The sequence below is a fragment of the Schistocerca nitens genome, chromosome 4 (assembly GCF_023898315.1).
Source record: "Schistocerca nitens isolate TAMUIC-IGC-003100 chromosome 4, iqSchNite1.1, whole genome shotgun sequence".
NCBI classification, from domain to species: Eukaryota; Metazoa; Arthropoda; class Insecta; order Orthoptera; family Acrididae; genus Schistocerca; species Schistocerca nitens.
In genome coordinates this window covers 817350917-817369023 of record NC_064617.1, presented here as the reverse complement: position 1 = coordinate 817369023, position 18107 = coordinate 817350917, and positions in this window count along the sequence as shown.

The window sequence follows — 18107 nt, the reverse complement described above, 5'->3', positions numbered from 1 at the left end:
TGACTACCACAAAAACCTTGTCCCTGCACACACAACCACAACCCCAAAGAGTACTGAGTACACATGTACTGATTCGCCTACTGCCATATGACCAAGACGTCAATCGGAAAGTAATTACATTAGCACGGCGATTTGACTTTCGGAAAATATAGCAGGCATGTTGATATTCATCAGTTAATCGTGACGTGTTTGCGTTGTTTATCATTTAGTGACATAAACTTCCACTAGATAGTTCAACCCAGTCCTGAGAGAATTGATGCTATATAACGTTTAAAAATTATGATAGTTGAAACATAAATGACAAAGAAGTTTTTTCGTAACTTTTAAGTACAAATTAACACTATTTGCATTTTGTCGGAAATATTGCTGCTAGTCTTCGTCTCTCGTCGAATATTATGCTCCTAGGTCGAATAGGAAGCACCTAAAATGGCCGATGTGTGAGTTATCGATTACCATAATGTAGTGGAAATCGCTGTAATGATCGATTGCAATGACTTAGAAGCTTCTATATAGTACACAACGAAGGGACCACGGATATCAGTACGTGACATAAACTTCCACTCGATAGCTCCTCCCAGAACTCAGAGACTACGTGCTATGTAATGGTCGAACATTACGAAGGTCGATATAGAGATGACAAAACAGCTTTTTCGTAACATTTTACTAGAAATTAATACATTTGCGTTCTGCTGTAAATATTGCTGCCAATACTCATCCCTTGACAAATATTACGCTCCTAGGTCAAGTGGGAAGCGCCTACAATGGCCAATAAATGACTGAAGTGAGTTATCGATTACTGAAATATGTAATTGAAATCGCTGTAATTTTCGATTGCAATGACTTAGAAGCTTCTGTTTTGTACACAACAAAGGGACCAGCCACCTTAGTACGTGACATAAACAAGTTTTCTGCTCATAAAATCCAAACAAAGCAAGTTTTCTTCAAACAGTTGAAACTTAACATTAGCCCGAGGTTCGACACACCAGTGGACCGAATTTGAACTATCAATATCGTACAAGTCATTGAGTTATTTAAGGCTGACGATTTCTGCACATAAAATCCGAATGATACACTTGCAAACGGTGCCATTAGCTGAGTATTAATTTCAGCCCAATTAAAATCTTATGCAAAAGTATTTATCGAGTGGCACAATTTTCCTGAGCATCAACTCCAGATCATAGTTGAAACTTTACTTAATATACTGTAACAAAACTCCTGTAAGAGAGATGTTCGGGATGACTTTACGAAAGTCCGCTAGTCTGGACCAAACCAAAAACTTTTTGTTCTTAATTCATGTAAAAACTGAGCAGCAAGACGCCGCAAATCAAGATTTTAGCGCGCAGCATGACCATACTTCCACGCTGTAACGATTGCAGATCAACCTTTTCCCAATCCATTGCAGTTTTTAGTTTACGACTGAATACCTCAGACAGTGCTGTGAAGCTCACTTATCCAGTATCCCTGCGAATGCATTCAGACCTGTTCTGTACTTGGCAAACAGGTATGTAATTCTAGGAATGTGCCAACTGTGCTGCAAGCATTACAAGTTAGCTATCCTTTTATCTGTCCATGATGGCCTCTAGTTGATGACAATATGTAACTCAGAGTAGACAACCAGCATATCAGCATCCCGAACAGTGTGTGGTTATCGTTTCAACAACCAGCATAATACCTGTGTGTTTTTCTGAAATATGGCGACCATGACAGGAGAACTACTTGCAGGGCAGCCTCTTCCCTACTTGTAGCAGCTTGTGGCCTGTGTCTCACTTGATGCAGACGAGTGTTCCAGTATCCCTATGTGCATAGTAGTAGTAGTTGTTGTAATATCCCTACAATAAACGCAGTGTCCGGCCAGCAAGTGTCCCTTCTAGCCACCTGAGTCGTCATCCGTGGTGCGTGCTGCACCTCTGGGTCCAGACCAGCCTTCGCGTGTCCCCAGCACATGCCGGTCACGCATGCAGCCCTTTCAGGTTAACGACCAGACAGGAGGTGGAGGCCAGGAGATACACAGTGTTTTTACAGGGACGCCGGCACCAAGGTTCGCGTCTTTAGCGTACGTGGCATTCAAAGTCCCCTTTCTCGCAGAATGGTGGGCACTACGAGGTACACCTGATCTCTACATCCTGCACCTGTTCCTGCATCCCCAATACCTCAGAATGGCCACTGCGTGGGCGAAACTGACGCCGTGATACAAGGATATTCTGGTCAGGAGTGGCAATGTAATACGCTAATGAGAAAATTTCCTACGCTTAAGGGGCCGGTTCAGCGTAGCGGTCTTATAACGACATAACAGTAGCGAAAACGCCCAGAAGACCGCGGAGGTTGCCGTATGGAAGACCAGAAGCTAAAATATTTGTAATAGTATTGTGAATAGCAGCGATCAAAATGAACAGTAAAAGCCTTTTTATTCGTAAGTGTTGACTGGTTTCGCCCTGTTGTGGATCATTTTCGGACAACACTCGAGTGATGACTTGAAGAGACGATGGCATCAAGCAAGAACTGTGGATACCATCCACTGATCAACCACAGCAGTAGGGGTGGGAAAAATCAATCGGTTAAAATTAGTAAGGGTGTTTTAGTTCTGGATAACCGAAATATTTCGAAATTTGTTTTGTCCCTGGTATAACAGGTGTTTTTTATTTTTTTGCTAAAACCGAGTTAAACAAACCATAATATCAATCAGCGATAGTAGCACTGCTAAAATTTTTCGTTTTTAAGTATACCCTTTTTTAAAAAAAAGAGTAATTTTTATTAATAAATTTGCACTGGTTTGAAATATTGCGTTATTATAGAAAATATGTAGTCAGTGCTATTTCAATAACAATGCCAACAGAAACGACCAACAAACACATAGCACAAGAATTGGTACAGCATTACTGAGACAGTAATGTCCCTGTTTCCACGTGTCGTGGTTTAACGTGCTGTGTTGCGAGACTCGCCCCCACCTGGTCTACACGGTAGTTTCTCGCTGTCGTCGCCAGACTCATGTTGTATTGCAGAATAGCACCAACCCTAGCCTGGAAATATTATTACATTGTGACGTAGCAATGCAATATTACGACTTGTCTGTCACATCTATGAAATAATAAAAAGGAAGAACGTATGGTAACAGTAATGAATTAAAAACTTAATAACAATTCATTTGTAGTACACAATAAAAAACAGAAAGTACTTGATATACTGCCTGTGTCTACATAATATACCTTGATCTGCTTATTGCCCGTAAAAACGGGCAAATTAACACGAAGAAAAGAGTCCTTCAAGATCAGTTTTCACCCTTCAGCAGTGACTATTCGTAAATCCCAAATAGTATGATCCCTAATTGCGACTTGATTATTGAGCAGAGTTTCAAAAAATTAGAATCAATGGCAGAGTACATGAGACTTTTTTTGTAGCATTCAACCACTTTTCACTTTCCAAGAAAAGCAGCGAACGGTGGGTGAACTATCTTTTCTTTTATTTAGCTGTGTAATTTGATATTCTGATTCTCTGTATCTGGAAAGAGAGCAATAATTTTTCCATCTTTGTTCAATTTCTACATTTATCACAGGAAATAATATATATATTACCGTAAAGTGTGAGCTGCTAAAACTCAGAAACAAGTCCCAGTACGATCAGGGGAGTTGTATGGCGTGGTAGCCATCTACCCCCATTCATGAAGAACGTTCCCGTTTTTACCTGAAGGGCGTACTTTTGAAGATATAAGGCCTGCGAAGTTTTGCCCTCTAGAAATTTATAGAACATTGCAGAACATCCGAGAGCATTCCACATATTCCAGAATGTTCCACAATGATCCGGGATGTTCTGGAATGTTCGGAAATAGTCCACAATGATCCGAGATGTTCTGGAATGTTCGGGAATAGTCTGAAACATTCGGAAAGATTCCAGAATATTCGGGAACATCCCGCAGCATCCCAGATCATTGTGGAACATTCCCTAAACTCTTGAATTTTGTGAAATGTTCAGCAACATTCGAAGCCATTTTGGTTGGTTGGTTGGTTTGGGGAAGGAGACCAGACAGCGAGGTCATCGGTCTCATAGGATTAGGGAAGGACGGGGAAGGAAGTCGGCCATGCCCTTTGAAAGAAACCATCCTGGCATTTGCCTGGAGCGATTTAGGGAAATCACGGAAAACCGAAATCAGGATGGCCGGACGCGGGATTGAACCGTCGTCCTCCCGAATGCGAGTCCAGTGTCTAACCACTGCGCCACCTCGCTCGGTAGCCATTTTGGTATGTTCTGGGATTCGCCACTGGTGGTGCTACCCGTTGGATACATTGGCTGAATACAAACCGAAAATAAAGTGTGAAAAGTATGTAAAGTGTACTTAAGGTATTTGTTAGTAAAAAGTTGATTTATTTATATTTTTTAGTCAATGACCAAATGTAAAACAGGAGGAGATCTTCCCAGTTTTTAAGTTAAACGGCGAAAACAAAAATAACAGCGAAAAAACGAAACAGACGAAGAGTGTAGAGCATGTTTAAGTTCCCAACAAATGATTAGTGAGTAGTGTGAGATGCAGAGAAACCGAAGAACAACGAAATGAACGGGCTGAAGAATCAAAAATTGCGACAGAGTCTTACAAATGACTGTGAACTCAAGCCGGCCATGAAAATATCACACTCGAGAAACACAGACGAGAACAAGTAAACAGTACAACGTAACAAATAAAGAATTCCAGTACTACCCGACGAAAAGAATGTAACAAACACAAACACATCGTAACCGGAACAATGGATATCCTCTGCCAATTTTGCAACGCGAAAAAATTCAGTAGAGAGACACCAGGATTCTACTGCATGAATGGAAAATTTCGGTTACCGCCACTGGAAGCGTCTCCTCAGGAATTTTTGCATTACTAGGCCCGGGAGAATCTAAACACTTTCCTCAAAATATAAAAGTGTACAACACCTGCCTCCAAATTACTACTTTCGGTGTCACTTCGATCAGCACTAACATAGGTGAAATCGATTATGTTTTTCCATCTAAGGATAAATTTATCACAACCACTACCCAACGAAGATCATAAATTTCTGCAAGTATGTTCAACGCCGTCAGAGATGTACAGAGGATCTCACACGAATATAATCACCTGATTCACATATTCAAAACAGCCTTAGACCGAATGATTTCTGATTACTATAAACTTATAATTGCAGCCAACAAAAGACCATCTGGAGAAGAAGAAGAAGATGATGATTTATGGTGGAGGGCGCTAAACAGCTGGGTCATCGGAGCCTTGCATTAATGTTATACTGAAGAAGATTTTCATAATCTTTGGAAGCAGACCAACAAACTGGAAAACTACGTTTGATCCCACCACAGGAAACGTAAAGCAACACCAGGAAGGTGAGGTTCAGAAAAGCCCGTAATAAAACCCCAGCGAGACACAGCGGGATAACTAAACGAAATCATGGAGATAATAACTGTAAAGATGCTGTTAAGAAAGGGACAAATAAGCGTGGCTGGCTGGCGACTTAGGAATAATACGTTACCCAGGCACTCTGTGACACATTAAGATTGCACACCAAGTATTTTGGAAAGAATTCCGGACACCGCACAAAATTTTAAGACACGAACAACACTCTCCTCTTTATCAGTTAAAATAGAGGGAAGATCCTGTGAGAGACCCAGTTAAACCCTCAGGTCGTCATATAGAACACACTCGGTTAAAAGATGTCGTACTGACAGTTGTGCCCCGCATCTCTAACATACTGGGGGCTCCTCCCAACGTAAGAGGAAGCCGTGTGTCAGTGGGCAATGTCCCACTCTAAGCCGAGTAAGGGCAGGAGGAGGAAGGGAGCAAGTCTCCTTAGCAGCAGCAGCAGCGAGTTGGTTTCCCTGGATGCCTATGTGCCCTGGAACCCAGCAAAAAATGATTTCCTTGTTTTACCTGTGCAGGAGAATGAGAGCGTCCTGCATTTGTTGCAGCATCCGATCTGCTGGGTACATCTGTCCAACAGCAAGAAGGGCACTTTGAGAATGATAAATTTTTTTGTCACGGCGCCGCCTCTTCTGTTCCATTGCCCTCAGGATAGCAAACAATTCCGAGTAATAAACTGAAAACTGCTCTGGGAGCCCTATCCTGAGGACAGCGTCGGGGAACACGACAGAACAACCGAAAACATCTCCCTGCTTAGAACCATCCGTGTAGACGGTAATAAAATTTGGGTGGCTATGTAAAATTTCATTAAATTTAATTCTAAAAACATGGTCTTGGCTACAATGCTTCTTGTAAGCAGTCAGTTCTAAAAGCAATCTAGGCCTTGGTAGTAGCCAGGGGGATACTCTACTCCACCCCTGGCTTTGGACCTTAATGCCCCCCCCCCCCACCTGTAATAATTAAAGGCTCTCCCTTGTACGGATCCCAAATGGCCGTGTTGCTTGTGGTCGATGATCGAACAGCCGTTCCAGTGGCGGCTGAACAACGTAACTGGATGCTGGCGATGTAGGAACGGACAAAACCCTATTTTCTTGGCGTACCACAAGCAGAAGACGTCGAATAGACAGCGGAGGCTCACCAGCCTCTGCACACAAACTAACAACAGGGTTGACACCCTGTTGACAGCCTTGTACCCTCGTGGTGAACTGCATCCAACATTTTAAGGTATGAAGCCCTTGCTGACACATAAATCTGGCATCTGTATTCAAGCCAGGGTCGCACGAAGGCCTTATAAAGTTGGAGCAGACGTGCTCTGTCGGCTCCCCAAGACCTGTGACTAACACATCTAAGAATGTTTAAGGCCTTGAGACATCTCAGTTTCAGTTCTTTAAGTTGTGGCAACCATGTTAACTTCTCATCAAAGATAAGACCCAGATACTTCACCTTTTCCTTAAAAGTGAGATCGGTGTCCCCCAGTTTTAAAACGGACAAATTAAAGAGAGAGTGGGAAATATTAAAAGAAACACAAACAATTTTCTCTAATGAGACTTTAAAACCTGTGGTGCGAGACCATTCCTCCAACCGCGTGACCGTCAGTTGCAATTGCCGAGTAGCAGTGGCGAGGCTGGAGGATGCACAGAAGATGGAGAAGTCGTCTACAAATAAGGAACATAGTACTGGACGTCGCACTGTGGTTGAAATACTATTGATTGCGATGGCGAAAACCGCGACACTTAAAACACTTCCTTGAGGGACACCATTCTCCTGCCAAACGGATCCATCAGCGATACAATACTTTAGGTCGACGTCCCTACCTATTACGCGTGGAACAAGAAATATCTTTTAATGACGAAAACAAGTAGAAGATCATCCAGGAATCATAGACACTGGCGCACTAGGCAGTGTAAACGCCTCACATCCGAACATAAACTACACTGGAACAATAGTAATCTTATCCTCATCATACATAGGAAGTCCGAGACACATGCAAAAATACACTCAAGATGCCATGGCTTACATAAGAAAATATGGACATGACCTCTCCATAAAATTCAGAGGCGACTCGTTGTGCCAGAAATCAAAGAATAATTAAGATGCGAACATGCCCCCAGGCATCGACAGGACATTATAGCCCGAGTCTTCTGGCAAAAACAAACGATATTTGTTGAAGTAATCGAAAATACAATATCTTTGGAACCGTTAGACACTGAATGTACACTATCGAATGGCAAACACGAGAAATGCCTCGCTCACACAATCTCATATGGCTACATGACAAAATTTGTCCCACGGATATGGGCAACATCATCCAAGCTGAATTTCCCAATCTACAAGAAGATCCATAACTGTAAGATATAGTAGCGAAAAACATTATTCACGGAACATGCGAGCCATTAAACCCAAATTCGTCATCTATGAGTGATGGAAAATGTAAAAATAAATAAATAAGTAAAATAAAATAAAAAAAAACGAAACCATACTTGGACGACACACAACCTGGAGTTCATGGCTATCCCCAGTATAGGAGAAGATCACACGGTGGCTTCACAGCAAAAATACGAATACGAAGCAGCGACGAACTGGAAATACAGGGTGTTTCAAAAATGACCGGTATATTTGAAACGGCAATAAAAACTAAACGAGCAGCGATAGAAATACACCGTTTGTTGCAATATGCTTGGGACAACAGTACATTTTCAGGAGGAGGAGGAGATTAGTGTTTAACGTCCCATCGACAACGAGGTCATTAGAGACGGAGCACAAGCTCAGGTTAGGGAAGGATGGGGAAGGAAATCGGCCGTGCCCTTTCAAAGGAACCATCCCGGCGTTTGCCTGAAGTGATATAGGGAAATCACGGAAAACCTAAATCAGGATGGCCGGACGCGGGATTTTACCGTCGTCCTTCCGAATGCGAGTCCAGTGTGCTAACCACTGCGCCACCTCGCTCGGTAGTACATTTTCAGGCAGACAAACTTTCGAAATTACAGTAGTTACAATTTTCAACAACAGATGGCGCTGCGGTCTGGGAAACTCTATAGTACGATATTTTCCACATATCCACCATGCGTAGCAATAATATGGCGTAGTCTCTGAATGAAATTACCCGAAACCTTTGACAACGTGTCTGGCGGAATGGCTTCACATGCAGATGAGATGTACTGCTTCAGCTGGTCAATTGTTTCTGGATTCTGGCGATACACCTGGTCTTTCAAGTGTCCCCACAGAAAGAAGTCACAGGGGTTCATGTCTGGCGAATAGGGAGGCCAATCCACGCCGCCTCCTGTATGTTTCGGATAGCCCAAAGCAATCACACGATCATCGAAATATTCATTCAGGAAATTAAAGGCGTCGGCCGTGCGATGTGGCCGGGCACCATCTTGCATAAACCGCGAGGTGTTCGCAGTGTCGTCTAAGGCAGTTTGTACCGCCACAAATTCACGAAGAATGTCCAGATAGCGTGATGCAGTAATCGTTTCGGATCTGAAAAATGGGCCAATGATTCCTTTGGAAGAAATGGCGGCCCAGACCAGTACTTTTTGAGGATGCAGGGACGATGGGACTGCAACATGGGGCTTTTCGGTTCCCCATATGCGCCAGTTCTGTTTATTGACGAAGCCGTCCAGGTAAAAATAAGCTTCGTCAGTAAACCAAATGCTGCCCACATGCATATCGCCGTCATCAATCCTGTGCACTATATCGTTAGCGAATGTCTCTCGTGCAGCAATGGTAGCGGCGCTGAGGGGTTGCCGCGTTTGAATTTTGTATGGATAGAGGTGTAAACTCTGACGCATGAGACGATACGTGGACGTTGGCGTCATTTGGACCGCAGCTGCAACACGGCGAACGGAAACCTGAGGCCGCTGTTGGATCACCTGCTGCACTAGCTGCACGTTGCCCTCTGTGGTTGCCGTACGCGGTCGCTCTACCTTTCCAGCACGTTCATCCGTCACGTTCCCAGTCTGTTGAAATTTTTCAAACAGATCCTTTATTGTATCGCTTTTCGGTCCTTTGGTTACATTAAACCTCCGTTGAAAACTTCGTCTTGTTGCAACAACACTGTGTTCTAGGCGGTGGAATTCCAACACCAGAAAAATCCTCTGTTCTAAGGAATAAACCATGTTGTCTACAGCACACTAGCACGTTGTGAACAGCACACGCTTACAGCAGAAAGACGATGTACAGAATGGCGCACCCACAACTGCGTTGTCTTCTATAGCTTTCACATCACTTGCAGCGCCATCTGTTGTTGAAAATTGTAACTACTGTAATTTCGAAAGTTTGTCCGCCTGAAAATGTACTGTTGTCCCAAGCATATTGCAACAAACGGTGTATTTCTATCGCTGCTCGTTTAGTTTTTATTGCCATTTCAAATATACCGGTCATTTTTGAAACACCCTGTAGATAATCAGTGGGTAGTACCATATAACACACTACTTTCCAAAATGTTCCAAGAACACAAACATATAATACTGCAGTTCCGTGAAATCCTTCAGATAAAAGTATGTTAATAAAGGCAGTGACTTGGCAGTATTTCAAATAGCCAAAGACAGCGAACAACAATACGAGATCCTCATGTACCAAACAGGAAGACACAACAGTAAAGAAGCAAGATGGCAGATTTTCCCCAAGGCAACACCAGCAGATGAAATCAATGCATACTTAAAAAATCACATATCTGCCACACATACAAACATCGCGACTAACAAAAAAATATGAGAGTTGAACTATTGAAAGATGAAACAACAGCACATTTTGTTCAACAACTTTTACAAATAGGCGAAGCCACATATCCCACTGATCAGACGACCGGCTTCATTAAACTCAACAGTGATTTCTGCAACATAGCCAGTGCTGAAAACGAACTCTCGACCAAATTTATCCAAACATTGTTCACAACTATATCAATTCACACAGGCTATTTGAAAAGGCAATTTTGGCAATTAAAAATAATATTGTCGACGATATCATCTTTAACATTCAAAAGAAAATTCCCGGGGAAGAGCGAATATACAAATCGATCGACGTGATGGTAAACGTTGAAGAAAGTGAGAACTGCCCTACGGAATTTCTAAACTTTTTGCAAGTACCAGAAAAGCCATTACACTGCGTTCGACTTAAAATTGGATCCCTGATCGTACTGCTCAGAACACTGAACTCACCAAAACTATATAATGGAACATGGATGATAGTCAAACAGCTACCGAGTACATCATCGAGGCTGAACTTATGACTGCAAAGTACAAAGGACACAAACTATTTATCACCAGAATACCACTGATCTCTACTGAACTGCCATTCCAATTTAAGAGACTGCAATTTCCAATCAAATTAGCCTACAGTTTTACAAATAACAAAGCGCAAGGGAAAACTTTAAAAATTGTGGCATCAACCTCAAAGACACCTGCTTCTCTCATGGTGAACTATACGTAGCTTGCTCTCGACTAGGTAATTCGAAAAATTTGTACTTATATACCCTCAATAACGAAATGAAAAAAATTTTGGATATAGACAAGTATAATAAAATGTTTACTTCTTATACTTTAACAAGTATTTTAAATAGTTAGAATATGTTTTCGATAAAATATTTTTACCTTCAATACTTTAAAGTTTATCCTTTTATTTCAACTGCCACAGAATCTAACAGCAACTCGCTGATCAAAGTCGGGTACCCCCACTAGTACGAATAAAAAACCGAAAATGGGTTATACCAAAAATTTTGAACGGTTTTAACAGTGAGATTAAAGTGGCGCGGCAAGAAAACGATATAACCGAAAACCGGTATTTTAAGGGATAACCGCCATCCCTACCCAGCAGTTGACACGAGTGGGTGGCATCCACAGTTCATGCTATGGCCATCGTCTCCACACATCATCACTTGAGTGTGGTCCGAAGATGAACCAAGTCGGGTAGAAACTCACCACGAGATTATTCTCATTGCGAAATTTTAAGCTCTGTTTCTATACTTGTAGGAAATAATAACTTAAAATGAGTCCACCTTCTTGCAAGAAAGCAATTTTTTTTGAGCCCCAAACAAGTTTCACCACACTTGAGGCATCTTCAGTGAATTTTTTCGTGTATGTACACATACAGATTTTACGACGTCAGGAATATGTTGACAACAGATTGTGTTATCTAAATTACATTCGCACTTTACCGTTTTTTGCATTATGTGTTCCCTGTGGCTACCAACAGAAATCAGCCACAAGTCTAAATAAATGTAGCATGGCATCTGCAACACAGGGACGTTAGGGCAACATCGAGCCACTGTACACTTATTTATGAAGATTTGGTTTTAAGTTAGTAGAAAGCTTTTTTCTTCCGGGAAACGATCTACATCTACATCTACATCCATACTCCGCAAGCCACCTGACGATGTGTGTCTGAGGGTACATTGAGTACCTCTATCTGTTCTCCCTTCTATTCCAGTCTCATATTGTTCGTTGAAAGAAGGATTGTCGGTATGCTTCTGTGTGGGCTCTAATCTCTCTAATTTTATCCTCATGGTCTCTTCGCGAGATATACGTAGGAGGAGAAATATACTGCTTGACTCTTCGGTGAAGGTATGTTCTCGAAACTTTAACAAAAGCCCGTACCGAGCTACCGAGTGTCTCTCCTGCAGAGTCGTCCACTGGAGTGTATCTATCATCTCCGTAACGCTTTCGCGATTACTAAATGATCCTGTAACGAAGCGCGCTGCTCTCCGTTAGATCTTCTCTATCTCTTCTATCAACCCTATCTGGTACGGATCCCACACTACTGAGCAGTATTCAAGCAGTAGGCGAACAAGCAGTATTCCAATGAATCTCAGTCTGGCATCTACTTTACCGACGATCAGCTCTATATGATCATTCCATTTTAAATCACTCCTAATGCGTAGGCCTACTCCCAGATAATTTATGGAATTAACTGCTTCCAGTTGATGACCTGGTATTTTGTAGCTAAATGATAAGGGATCTATCTTTCTATGTATTCGCAGCACATTGCACTTGCCTACATTGAGATTCAATTGCCATTCCCTGCACCATGCGTCAATTCGCTGCAGATCCTCCTGCATTTCAGTACAATTTTCCATTGTTACAACCTCTCGATACACCATAGCATCATCTGCAAAAAGCCTCAGTGAACTTCCGATGTCATCCACAAGGTCATTTATGTATATTGTGAATAGCAACGGTCCTATTACACTCCCCTGCGGCACACCTGAAATCACTCTTACTTCGGAAGACTTCTCTCCATTGAGAATGACATGCAGCGTTCTGTTATCTAGGAACTCTTCAATCCAATCACACAATTGGTCTGATAGTCCATATGCTCTTACTTTGTTCATTAAACGACTGTGGGGAACTGTATCGAACGCCTTGCGGAAGTCAAGAAACACGGCATCTACCTGTGAACCCGTGTCTATGGCCCTCTGAGTCTCGTGGACGAATAGCGCGAGCTGGGTTTCACACGACTGTCTTTTTCGAAAGACATGCTGATTCCTACAGAGTAGATTTCTAGTCTCCAGAAAAGTCATTATACTCGAACATAATACGTGTTCCAAAATTCTACAACTGATCGACGTTAGAGATATAGGTCTATAGTTCTGCATATCTGTTCGACGTCCCTTCTTGAAAACGGGGATGACCTGTGCCCTTTTCCAATCCTTTGGAACGCTACGCTCTTCTAGAGACCTACGGTACACCGTTGCAAGAAGGGGGGCAAGTTCCTTCACGTACTCTGTGTAAAATCGAACTGGTATCCCATCAGGTCCAGCGTCCTTTCGTCTTTTGAGCGATTTTAATTGTTTCTCTATCCCTCTGTCGTCTATTTCGATATCTACCATTTTGTCATCTGTACGACAATCTAGAGAAGGAACTACAGTGCAGTCTTCCTCTGTGAAGAAGCTTTGGAAAAACACATTTAGTATTTCGGCCTTTACTCTGTCATCCTCTGTTTCAGTACCATTTGGTCACAGAGTGTCTGGACATTTTGTTTTGATCCAACTACCGCTTTGACGTAAGACCAAAATTAATAGGATTTTCTGCCAAGTCAGTACATAGAACTTTACTTTCGAATTCATTGAACGCCTCTCGCATAGCCCTCCTCACACTACATTTCGCTTCGCGTAATTTTTGTTTGTCTGCAAGGCTTTGGCTATGTTTATGTTTGCTGTGAAGTTCCCTTTGCTTCCGCAGCAGTTTTCTAACTCAGTTGTTGTACCACGGTGGCTCTTTTCCATCTCTTACGATCTTGCTTGGCACATACTCATCTAACGCATATTGTACGATGGTTTTGAACTTTGTCCACTGATCCTCAACACTATCTGTACTTGAGACAAAACTTTTGTGTTGAGCCGTCAGGTACTCCGTAATCTGCTTTTTGTCACTTTTGCTAAACAGAAAAATCTTCCTACCTTTTTTAATATTTCTATTTACGGCTGAAATCATCGATGCCGTAACCGCTTTATGATCGCGATGCATCGACACGTCCTAAAGCGAAGAAAGATAATTGCTTGCCCAGTGTTCGGTATCATATAAACATAAGAAAGGGCCGCACCGCAAGTAAATATAGTTGTAAGTATGAACATGATAGTGTGAAAATATGTGGTGAAGAATACAGTTGCAGTACGTCGCATCTCACGATGCTGAACTAGGGTGGAGCACCACCAAATAATCAGGGGATCGAAACCTAACTACTGTGAGCGTCGACTACTCATGAAAGCGTCAAGCACCTGATTTACATTGGAGTTTTTATACACGTTTGCTACTTATACAAAACCCTATTTTACGCTCATTGTACATAACATATAGTATTGATAGATACTAATGAAATATAGAGTCACACATTATCTTAATATGAACAATCTGATAAACAGTAATCAGCATGGATTTCAAGCTGGAAGTACCGAAACAGCTGTACTAGAATACACAAAAGAAATAATCACTAAATTGGAAGAGGGAAAAAGTGTAGTTGGGATAAATTTAGATTTGTCAAAAGCCTTTGACACTGTTGACCACAGCATACTTTTGAAAAAGCTTGAAGCTATAGGTATCAGAGGACCGGCAAAAAAGTGGTTTGAGTCTTATCTAGAAAAGAGGATGCAGGAGGTTGAAATTGCAGCACCAAATATTAATCAAAAAATTAAACTAAGATCATATCCAAGGGAGGTCACAGTAGGAGTACCCCAAGGAAGTGTATTAGGCCCCTTACTGTTCCTCATTTACATTAATGATATTCAGGTGTCAGAGAGAAAAGCTAGAATCACGTTATTTGCTGATGATACTACGAGGGCAGTTCAATAAGTAATGCAACACATTTTTTTTCTGAAACAGGGGTTGTTTTATTCAGCATTGAAATACACCAGGTTATTCCCCAATCTTTTAGCTACACAACACTATTTTTCAACGTAATTTCCATTCAATGCTACGGCCTTACGCCACCTTGAAATGAGGGCCTGTATGCCTGCACGGTACCATTCCACTGGTCGATGTTGGAGCCAACGTCGTACTGCATCAATAACTTCTTCATCATCCGCGTAGTGCGTCCCACGGATTGCGTCCTTCATTGGGCCAAACATATGGAAACCCGACGGTGCGAGATCGGGGCTGTAGGGTGCATGAGGAAGAACAGTCCACTGAAGTTTTGTGAGCTCCTCTCGGGTGCGAAGACTTGTGTGAGGTCTTGCGTTGTCATGAAGAAGGAGAAATTCGTTCTGATTTTTGTGCCTACGAACACGCTGAAGTCGTTTCTTCAATTTCTGAAGAGTAGCACAATACACTTCAGAGTTGATCGTTTGACCATGGGGAAGGACATCGAACAGAATAACCCCTTCAGCGTCCCAGAAGACTGTAACCATGACTTGACCGGCTGAGGGTATGGCTTTAAACTTTTTCTTGGTAGGGGAGTGGGTGTGGCGCCACTCCATTGATTGCCGTTTTGTTTCAGGTTCGAAGTGATGAACCCATGTTTCATCGCCTGTAACAATCTTTGACAAGAAATTGTCACCCTCAGCCACATGACGAGCAAGCAATTTCGCACAGATGGTTCTCCTTTGCTCTTTATGGTGTTCGGTTAGACAACGAGGGACCCAGCGGGAACAAACCTTTGAATATCCCAACTGGTGAACAATTGTGACAGCACTACCAACAGAGATGTCAAGTTGAGCACTGAGTTGTTTGATGGTGATCCGTCGATCATCTCGAACGAGTGTGTTCACACCCTCCGCCATTGCAGGAGTCACAGCTGTGCACGGCCGGCCCGCACGCGGGAGATCAGACAGTCTTGCTTGACCTTGCGGCGATGATGACACACGCTTTGCCCAACGACTCACCGTGCTTTTGTCCACTGCCAGATCACCGTAGACATTCTGCAAGCGCCTATGAATATCTGAGATGCCCTGGTTTTCCGCCAAAAGAAACTCGATCACTGCCCGTTGTTTGCAACGCACATCCATTACAGACGCCATTTTAACAGCTCCGTCCAGCGCTGCCACCTGTCGGAAGTCAATGAAACTATACGAGACGAAGCGGGAATGTTTGAAAATATTCCACAAGAAATTTCCGGTTTTTTCAACCAAAATTGGCCGAGAAAAAAAATGTGTTGCATTACTTATTGAACTGCCCTCGTAGTTTAATAGTTAGTGATATGAAGCAGTCATTGCACAGTACTGTGGACCATGTCCTACAAGATATACAAAAATGGCTTAGTGCTAACAAGCTAACACTGAATGCAAAAAAAACTAATTATGTGCAATATGGAAAAATAAATGAACAGGATGACCTAAATCCCACCATGGAGGGCAAACAACGTGAAAGAGTACAGTGTGCAAAATTCCTGGGTATGCACATTGATGAGAAGATTAATTGGAAGGACCATGTGGTGAGCTTAGCACTAAAACTAAATTCAGCATGTTTTGTGCTTAGAATAATTTCAAGAGTTTGTAGTAATGACTGTACCAGATTAGTATATTTTGGCTGTTTTCAGTCCATTGCATCCTATAGGATAGTATTCTGGGGAAAAACAAATTGTCGTCTAAATGAGATTTTCAAATTACAAAAACGTGCTATTCGGATAATGACCCACAGCCCACCTCAAACACATTGTAGGCCCCTTTTTAAAGCATTGAAAATTTTTACAATTCCATCATTATACATTCTGAAATGTCTGTTGGTGATCAAAAGAAATCAGGACAAAATGAAAACCAATACAGACTTCCATAATTACGATACACGGCAGTGTAAAGATCTCCGCATTCAAGCTTTAACAAGGACCCGAAGCCAGAAACATGTATGTAATCAAGGCATCAAACTTTTTAATGCACTACCAAAACATATCAAAGAGCTGGAAAATGACGATAAATTTAAAACTGTTATAAAGAACCACATGCTTGGAAAATGTTATTACAGCATAAGTGAATATCTCTGTGCAAATAAATAACAATATATGTTTAAGTTAATGTGACAAATGAAATTACATCAGTGCATAAGAAATTATGTTATAAAAACACTTATTAGTTGTATATTGTATTAAACATAAGATAGATTAATATGAATTCAGCACAGATACAAATTTTGTAATGATATTATATAGCTGTTAAAATGTACCCTGACAAATCCTAGATCACAAATGTGATCATTGGGATGATAATAAATAAATAAAAAATAAATAAAAAGAATATGAAATGGTCATCCTTTATACAATGAACATAACAAGTAAATATTGACGTGCACTTTAAACACTGAATTAGTATTCGATACGAGTGGTATGGTCAGGTTTACGTTATGTTTGTAAACAACAAACTGTTTTTGTTAAGTCCAGTAAAGAGCCGTAACTGAGCACCTAAATGCCTTTCCGTGAAATTTCCTTAACACTGTAGTGTGTAGATCCTTCCTGGAGAAATCTAGAGAGGCGAGGCCACGCGTAGTTATTTAAACAGAGCGTAGACTATGTTGTATCGACTATTGTTTACTTCTTTAATTCTTTGAAATTGATAAATATGCTCCGACAAGAAGTCTCTGTGTATTTAAATGAAAAGTATGCCAATTTATGCCATAAAGGGAAAACAAATCTATTACCGGTATTGTATGAATGTTATGTAAGGCAAAAAGAGTACTCATATAATTGGAATTGAATTTCTCCGCTCAGGGACTGGGTGTTGTGTGGTCCTAATCATCTTCATTTCATCCCCATCGACGAGCAAGTCGCCGAAGTGGCGTCAAATCGAAACACTCGCACCAGGCGAACGGTCTTCCCGACGGCAGGCCTTAGTCACACGACGTTTTTTATTGGAATTGAACAATGTAACGAAATTATAATTTGATACAATGTACTAAAACAAAATGATAATCAGACTGTAGTGTATGTAAGTAGCGAAAATGGCATATCAGCAGATGAATAGGATAAGTTTATTTTCGTAGTTATAATTTTTCTTTTTTGTTATGTGTATATTATGTGGAAAGGACACTACAAAAGCTTTGTGTAATGCAATGGTGTGAAAGACGCTCAAAAACATACGAAACCTGCCTGCAAAGTGTTAAGTGTGCGTGTGAGGTATGTGGATTTACGCGTGATGAATTAAAAAATGACAATACTTCGTGTAACATGAATTTTCTGTGCTCGACAACATCGTAAAATCATGAATTTTCTGTGCTCGACAACGTCATAGAAGCGGCAAGAAACTTACATTGATGTCGGATGTACGGCTGCTATCCCCACAGTGCGAGCGACGGGTTGAAATACATTT